The sequence below is a fragment of the Sus scrofa genome, chromosome 1, assembly GCF_054392235.1.
Source record: "Sus scrofa isolate SSC_HxYL_T2T_F1_AM1 chromosome 1, Sscrofa_HxYL_maternal_Yorkshire_Landrace_v2.0, whole genome shotgun sequence".
NCBI classification, from domain to species: domain Eukaryota; kingdom Metazoa; phylum Chordata; class Mammalia; order Artiodactyla; family Suidae; genus Sus; species Sus scrofa.
In genome coordinates this window covers 275322452-275331846 of record NC_139383.1, presented here as the reverse complement: position 1 = coordinate 275331846, position 9395 = coordinate 275322452, and the positions used below count along the sequence as shown (strand labels likewise).

The 9395-nt window shown below is 39.2% G+C and overlaps 1 pseudogene; it reads right to left on the bottom strand.

Annotated features, from left to right (window-relative positions):
- Positions 1-345: 345 nt before the first annotated feature.
- LOC146407227 (olfactory receptor 1J1-like) lies at positions 346-1277 on the bottom strand (annotated as a pseudogene).
- Between the last annotated feature and the right edge of the window lie 8118 nt (positions 1278-9395).

Here is a 9395-nt window from a genome sequence, read left to right as displayed (position 1 = left end):
GTGACCAAGACACAACATTTTTTTGTCTTTTTGCCTTTTCTAGGGCCACTCCCATGGCATATGGAGGGTCACAGTATAGGGGTCAAATCAGAGCCATAGCCACTGGCTTACACCAGAGACACATCCAAGCCACATCTGCAACCTACACCAGAGCTCACCGCAATGCCGGATCCTTAACCCACTGAGCAAGGCCAGGGATCGAACCTGCAACCTCATGGTTCCTTGTCAGATTTGTTATCCACTGTGCCATGACGGGAACTCCAACACACAACTTTTTAAAAGCTTTTCTAACAAAACTATTTTCACTGAGTGAAATAATAACGTGGTCAGGTGATTCACACTTGCCTAAAAGTTTACTGTTGTGAAAATAATTCTCAGAGCCAATGTCATGTCTCTGTTTCTCAGGCTGTAGATGAAAGGGTTCAGCATGGGGGTGACCACTGTGTACATCATGGAAGCAATGATTTCTTTGTCATGGGACTGGCCTGATGAGGATGAAAGGTACAGTGCCATCACTGTTCAATAGAATAGAGACATGACAGAGTGGTGGGAGCCACATGTGGACAAGGCTTTGCAAATCCCCTAAGTAGAGGGGACCCTCTGGATGGAGAGCCCAATGCAGCCATAAGAAACCAGGAAGCCACTCAAAGGAAAAATAACAATGGCAGACACTGCAGTGATTATGGCCAGCTCATTGAGAGAGGAGTCTGAGCAGGACAGCTTAAGCAGGGCTTCTTAACAAGGTCACAGAAGTGCGGGATGATGTTGTCAGTACAAAAGGACAGTTGAACCAGAAGGAGGGTGTAGGTCAGGGCATAGTCATGGGAGAAGAGCCAGGATCCAGCCAACAGACATAGACAGGCTCCTCCCTCATGATGTTGGCATAATGTAGAGGGTGACAAATAGCCACATACCTGTCATATGCCATCACTGTAAGAAGAATTTTATCAATGCAACCAAAAATATGAAAAAATATGTCTGTGTTACATGTTCTGCAGAGGAGATGGATTGATCCTGAGTCTGTATGTACATCAACATCTTAGGGACAGTGAAAAATGAAAAGGAGACATCCATGAGGGCCAAGTGGCTGAGGAAGAAGTACATGCAGGAGTGGAGGTGAGGGTCCAGCCTGATGAGCAGGATGATGAGCAGATTTCCCAGCACCATGGTCAGGTACATGCCCAGGAACAGGGCAAAGAACATGCCTGCTGCTCTGGCTGGATGGGGAGCCCCAGGAGCAAAAACTCAGACACACTGCTCTGGTTCTCCCGCCTCATGCTCCTCTCCAGTCTACTGGTGATGGAGGGGGGGTGGGAATATCATAGATATTGATTTCATGATTGTGGCCACCACACTAGGTCTCTCACCTTCTGATGGAGAAAAATAATAACTGCCTGCATTTCTTTTATCACCTAGTGTTGCCAAAGCAAGTGACACCCTCAATACTAAACATGATTCCTTTCAATTCAAACCAGAGGAAATTCTTCCTTTTTTTCTTTTTTCAGGATTTCTATGATCTTTTATTCTTATTTTTATAACTTATTTTTTCCCACTGTACACCAAGGGGATCAAGTTATCCTTACATGTATACATTTTCCCCACCCTTTGTTCTGTTGCAATATGAGTATCTAGACATAGTTCTCAGTGCTACGCAGCAGGATCTCCTTGTAAATCTATTCAAAGTTGTGTCTGATAATCCCAAGCTCCCAATCCCTCCCACTCTCTCCACCCATCAGGCAGCCACAAGTCTATTCTTCAAGTCCATGATTTTCTTTTCTGTGGAGATGTTCGCTTGTGCTGTATATTAGATTCCAGTTATAAGTGATATCATATGGTATTTGTCTTTGTCTTTTTGGCTAATTTCACTCAGGACGAGATTCTTTACTTCCATCCATGTTGCTGCAAATGGCATGATGTCATTCTTTTTTATGGCTGAGTAGTATTCCATTGTGTATATATACCACATCTTCCTAATCCAATCATCTGTTGATGGACATTTGGGTTGCTTCCATGTCCTGGCTATTGAGAATACTGCTGCAATGAACATGTGGGTGACTGTGTCTCTTTTAAGTAGAGTTTCGTCCGGATAGATACCCAAGAGTGGGATTGTGGGGTCATATGGAAGTTCTATGTATAGATTTCTAAGGTATCTCCAAACTGTTCTCCATAGCGGCTGTACCAGTTTACATTCCCACCAGCAGTGCAGGAGGGTTCCCTTTTATCCACACTCCTTCCAGCACCTGTTATTTGTAGATTTATCAATGATGGCCCTTCTGACTGGTGTGAGGTGGTATCTCATGGTAGTTTTGATTTGCATTTCTCTTATAATCAACGATGTTGAGCATTTTTTCATGTGTTTGCTGGCCATCTGTATACTTTCATTGAAGAATAGTCTATTCAGGTCTTTTGCCCATTTTTCCATTGGTTGATTGGATTTTTGATGTTGGGTTGTATAAGTTGCTTGTATATTCTAGAGATGAAGCCCTTGTCAGTTGCATCATTTGAAACTATTTTCTCCATTCTGTAAGTTGACTTTTTGTCTTCATTTGAGTTTCCTTCGCTGTGCAGAAGATTTTCAGTTTGATGAGGTCCCATGGGTTTATTTTTGCTCTAATTTCTATTGCTTTGGGAGACTGACCTGAGAAAATATTCATGATGTTGATGTCAGAGAGTGTTTTGCCTATGTTTTCTTCTAGGAGTTTGATGGTGTCCTGTCATATATTTAAGTCTTTCAACCATTTGGAGTTTATTTGTGTGCATGGTGTGAGGGTGGGTTCTAAGTTCATTGCTTTGCATGCAGCTGTCCAGGTTTCTTAAGAAGGCTTGCTGAATAGACTCTCTTTTTCCCATTTTATGTTCCTTCCTCCCTTGTCAAAGATTAACTGACCATAGGTGTCTGGGTTTATTTCCATGTTCTCTATTCTGTTCCATTGGTCTATCTGTCTGTTTTGATACCAGTACAACACTGTTTTGATGACTGTGGCTTTGTAGTATTTCTTGATGTCTGGGAGAGTTATGCCCTCTGCTTGGTTTTTGTTTCTCAGGATTGCTTTGGTGATTCTGGGTCTTTTGTTGTTCCATATAAATGTTTGGATTGTTTGTTCTAGTTCTGTGAAAAATGTCATGAGTAATTTGATAGGGATTGCATTGAATTTATAGATTGCTTTGGGTAGTATGGCCATTTTTCTGACACTAAGCTATTAGGTGGACATTGAAAAGTAAGTACAACAAACAGGACCTCTTTCTATAGGAGACTAACCCTCAAGGGCATACCTGACCAAGGACTTACTAAATGAACATTAATACAGATTCCCTGTGTTATGATTTTGGTCCCACCACTTTCTCACTTGTGATGTAAGACTTGTGATGTTAAATCTCTCTTGGTCTCATGTTGTGCCTCTATTTTGTGAAGATGCTACTATCACAGCTTGATAGATTTTTAAAATGGATTGTAATTCATTAAGAATGAATATGTAAGAACACTCTTCTGTGTAAAATAAACACCAAAAATGGCATATATTATGTTATTATTTTATCTGCATTCCCCCCAAAAAACAGTATAATGTTCAGGAATTTAAGAAAACAGTATTATGAGGTGGTCAACATAAATTACCAAGAAGCAGACCTAAAATTTTATGTTAACTCTCAGTCTTAAGGTGCATTTATGAGTTCATATCCTATCACTGTGGTAAGTACACAACTAGAATTTGTCTAAATGCAGGTTTATCTTCTTGCCAAAAAATAAACCTTTATTCAGTGTATGTACCTTCATCTATCTCCATCTACACCTAATCCTACAAGTTGGCTCAGATATGGATATTCAATTTTAGGAAGATACCTGAGACTTTAGACGGGGTCTGAGAGCTGAGAGATACTGAAGGATTGGGGTATCTCTTAGAATTCAGTTACTTGATTGACCACCACTCTATCCCAATATTGATCTTAACACTGATGATAATGGGAAGTTAAAGAACACAATGAAAGACAAATACATTTTTCCATGATTGCATCACTGAATTTCTCAGTAACCTGGAAGGGATGTGCTATTAAAACTTCACTCTTGGGAGTTCTAATTGTAGCTCAGGGCATTAAGTACCTGACTAGTGTCTATAATTATGCCAGTTTGAACTCTGTCTTCACTCAGTGGTTTGAGGATACCACTGAGCTACAGTGTAGGTTGCAGTCAGGGCTCGGATCTGGCATTGCTGTAGCAGTGGTGTAGGCCAGCTGCCACAGCTCTGATTTAACCCCTAGCCCAGGAACTGCAATATGCTGCAGGTGTAGCCCTAAAAATTAAAAATTAAAAAAATATAAAACTGCACTATCAATGTACTCAGAAGGAGTAGGAAATGAGCATGAACATAGAGTTAGTAACAGCTGAAGTCACATATCTCTCTATGATTTTGAATATATACTGGAATCTTTGATCCTATGAAACTACTGTTCCACTGTCTCTTTAGTTAGACAAAAAGGCAGGACCTCAAGAAGAAATATTTTGGGATTTGAAGGAGTGCTTCTGCTCAGATTACTGTCCACACTAATATTCCTGCGGCCCTTTAGTTTGCCAATGGCTTTCATATGCATTCAATATAATTCAATCCATCAAAATTTATTTCTGTCTAGGAAGCAGAGAACAGTGTTTTTTCCCGCTTGTATTTGACCAATAGGAGTAGTGAAATCACTTAAACAAGCTCTCATAGATATTGCATAGTGGAACTTGGCCTCAAACATTAATTTTCTGGTCATTTTTCACTGCATAGAATCCAGCTATTTCCTTTTATGGGGGAAAGAGCAGCTAAGGTAATATGTTAAAAGTGAAAAGTTAAATGTTAAAATATGCCTGGGAGAGGAACATGACATTAACCCTGTGTAATTGGGTAAGAATCTTTCAGCACATGTTTTCTCCAGACCAGGGAGATGCTCAGGTTTATGACCTGACTCAGTTCACAGCACTCAAGGAGGAAACAGGCACTTAACCCTTCTGCCAAGCACTGGCTTCTCACTGAAAACTGCTGGTTCATACATAGTCCAGGATCTCACAGATCAACTACAGGAGAACCAGAACTCCTAATGACACCCAGGAGCTGCAATGGGAACAGACAGAACAATACAGACATGAAACATTGATTCCATCAGCACCGTGTGCAAATAGGTGTTTGAGAATTTCTCAGTAGTGAAGATGGGACAGGTGTGGGACATTGAGAGAAAGACTATGGATGGGGCTGATATTCCAGTTTTCTTACTAAATACTTTCCCCTGCACTCTCAGTACATGGATAGTCAGGGGTTTGGGCCTTCACAAGGCTATAATTTGCTAAATGCATACAATGTGCCTAGCTTTTTAAGCATGTTACAGACAAGACCTCTCAGCAATTAGTGTGATCCCATGTCAGAGCACTGGATGCTGAGAATCATGTGGCCAAACCCAATGCCACCAAGCTATTAAGTGGGGAAATGATAAAGATATGTGTCAAGGTATGTGATTCCATAAATAAAGATGTCATTTTTAAATGGCTTGACCAAAATGAAGCAGGGTGTCAAAATATTAGGGTCCCAAGGTTCCTGCTGGAGGAGTCCAATCACAGATAAATGGATGCCAATAGCTCTGCAAAGTACACTTCCTATGTATCAGCCTTTGTAGTTTCTGGTATCAGGCAGGTGGAGAGTAAAAAATGTGAGAATGTTTCACACACACACACACACACACACACACACACACAGATGTTTATATCTTCAATGTGAAGGAAGTCAAGGTGTGGGCTTGTTACACAAAAGTCCTCACACACTATGACAGACACATACTTGCCAAATGGAGATTTATATATTTCTATGGCTTATACTCTCACTAGATATATACAGTCAGGGTGTGAGTCAGCTTCACATAAACCTATGCAAAACTCACAAACAAAATACACATGTACAACACAGCTACACACACAGAACTGTCAAGCATCCAAGACCAGAGCCATTTTTGTCACAAGAAGGCCTTCATATTTAAATCACAAGCAGTGCACAAGGTCTTACACATTGCACACAAGTGGTAGATGCACATAGAATAAGAATGCACTGAGGAAATGTCCAGGCTTCTCTGACCTCTGTGTATCCTAGTGTGTGGCATTCAGTGTGTTTGCCAGTTACACATACACACATAGACTCACATAACACAATGCACACATACAAATACATATAACTTCTCTGATGGTAACTCACACACTTACAGACAGACACACATGCCTGTCTAGAGAGATTCCTGGGCTCTGTTTGAGTTATACATGTGCCTTAAGTTTAAATACCTTCTGCTTCATTCTGTTACCTGAATCCTCACTTTCTGTCCGGAAGACCCAGGACCCAATGAAAAAGAGAAAACCATAGTGGCCTGGGTCCCTGTACAGACTCTCTTGTAGTTTCTCCACTTTCAGAATGATACAAAAGAAAAGTTTGTTTTCTTCATCCTAAAGAGACCCCAGAGGGAATCCACCCCAGGCCCCAACTAGAGAAGCAATCAACTGGGGCAACAGCCTAACTTCATCCTGACATTTTGGGAAAGAGGATGATTAGGGTTCACAGGGCTGAGCTGCACCTGGATTCACAGGAGACTGTGTCCCTGATATCATTGGCAATTTTGGTTTCTGGTAAAGTCTCTGGAAACAAGGAGTTCCCAAATTGATGGTGGCCTCTATATAATAAGCACTGTTTCTCTCAACAGCAGTGTGTGACACAGCCAGTGGAAGGGCTTCTGCAGGTTCCCCAACACTGACACAGCCTTTTTGTAGAACACAACACCCCTTAAAATGTGCACATCTTCCCACTCCCATGAAGGTTTTATATGGTATGATCTATGACTTGTTCAGGAGAAAGGGGATTGAATACATATGGAAATAAAGTCTCTGGGTTCTTGCACTTCTAAGAGGGCATACTTGAACATCTTATCTAAGGCCATTGAGACTCATTTTCTATGAAGTGGAAACAATAATCACAGTCTTTGTGTGAGTTTGAAGAATGGTTAAATGATCACCTAATGAAAGTTTAATAAATGTTAAGGTTTATTGTCAGTGTTTTTGTATCACTAGAGATCAGCTATGACTCACAACAGGCAACTGTGATTTGTAACTCTTGAATGAAATCATCTGTTAATTCATTCACTCATTCCCTTAAATAATCTTCATGGTTTCCACAAATGTAATACTGATATATTCTATAGAGACATAACAGATAATGACATAATCAGGAATCCCTTTCTTAAAACACACATCAAAATAGGAGGTGACACAGAAAAAAAGTTCAGGCAAAATGAATGGCAGGTAAATGGTGAAACGTGCTGTGAAATGATGAGAATCATGCATGGAGCCAGAGAGACTCATGAAGATAAAAAAATACCCCAGTGTTACAAGGTTCTTTTCCAAAGGAACACAAACACCCATTCAAGCAAGTGGCTCAAGGTCTGTAAACTGGTTTACACCACTACACACCTAATAGATTGGCTAAAATTGAAAAGAATGCTGCTGTCAGTGTCACCAAAGATATGATGGAACTGGAACACACATAAACTACTCGTGGGAATACAAAGAGTTTGAATATTAAAAAAAGTTAACCATTACTTAGAACATGACTAGGTATTTGTACAAGAAAAATAATGTATATAGTTTTACATAGATTTATACAAGAGTGTTCACACCAGCTTTATTTAATCGCCAAAAGCTGGAAACAGCCTAGATGTTCATCATTGAATTTGCTCTAAGTGAATTGACTTATAATACAGTACATCACAGGAAACTATACTCAATATTTTATAATAATTGATCATGAAAAGGACATGAGAAGAATACATGTACATGTGTATGTGTGTGTATAAAAATTACTTTGATGTACTCTTAAAAATAACACATTTTAAATGAACTGTACTTCAATAACAAATAAAGTCTTATGAAAGTAAAAAAAGATAAACATAAAGTTTGAAAATTAAATTTTAAAATAATAAAAAAAATTAAAACGGTTGTAGTATATCCTCAAGCTGGACTAAAACTCTGCTTTGAAAAGAATTTACTATTGATACAAAATACAATATCAGTAAATCACAAAACACTTAATACAGTGAAAGAAGGCAGCAAGAAAAGAATAGACACTGTATTATTCCACTGAAGTAAGCTTCTAGGAGATGCAAACTAATCCCCGAGACAGAAGGAGATTACTGGTTCCCCTGAGGACAGATGTTAGGAGCAAAGAGAGGGAAGAATAGTAGACATTGGGAAATTCATGATCTTGATGGCCTGTGGTGATAATTTCATGGGTATGTGCATAGGTCAAAACTAGTCAAATGATTTACTTCATTTTATTTACCTTTTTTAAAATTAGTTGATTTATAATGTTGCACCCATTTCTGTAGTATAGGAAAGAGACCCAGTCCTATACATATACACTCCCTTTCTTATTTTATTTCATTATTAAAGTATAGTTGATTTACAATGTTGTGTCGATTTCTGCTCTACAACAAAATGACCTGGCATATTTACATTCTTTTTCTCATATTATCTTCCATTATGCTCCATCCCAAGAAATTGGATATAGTTCCCAGTAGGACCTCATTGCTTATCCATTCCAAATTTAATAGTTTGTATCTACTAATTCAAACTCCAGTCCATCCCACTCCTTCCCCTTCCCCCTTGGCAACTGAAAGTCTATTCTCCATGTCTATAAGTATTTTTCTATTTTGTGGATAGGTTCATTTGTGCCCTTTTTAGATTTCACATGTAAGTGATATCATATGTTTGTCTTTCTATTTTTGACTTACATTCCCTTTCTTATATTCTCTTCCATCACGGTCTATCCCAAGAGACTGGATATAGTTCCCTCTTCTATACAGTAGGACCTCATTCCTTATCCATTCCAAATGCAAAAGTTTGCAACTAATAACCCAAAACACCCTGTCCACCCCATTTCCCACTCCTCCCACTTGGCAAGCACAGGTCTGTCCGGTATGACTATGAGTCTGCTTCTGTTGTGTAGATAGGTTCATTTGTGCCATGTTCATTTTAGATTCCACATGTAAGTGATACCATATGATGTTTGTCTTTCTGACTTACTTCCCTTAGTATGAGACTATCTAGTTGTATCATGTTGCTTCAAATGTCTAAGTAGTATTCCATTCTCTATATATACCACCTCCTCTGAATCCATTCATGTCTTGATGGACACATAGGTGATTTCCAAGTCTGGGCTATTATGAACAATGCTGCTATGAACATAGAGGTACATGTATTTTTTTGAATTATAGTTTTATCCATACATATGCCCTGGACCTAGAGTGGGATGGTTGGATCATATTCATTTTTTTGAGTCAAATTGTATAGTTTAGCTACATGAAGATTATTTCATGTCATGCATAACTCCATAAATCTG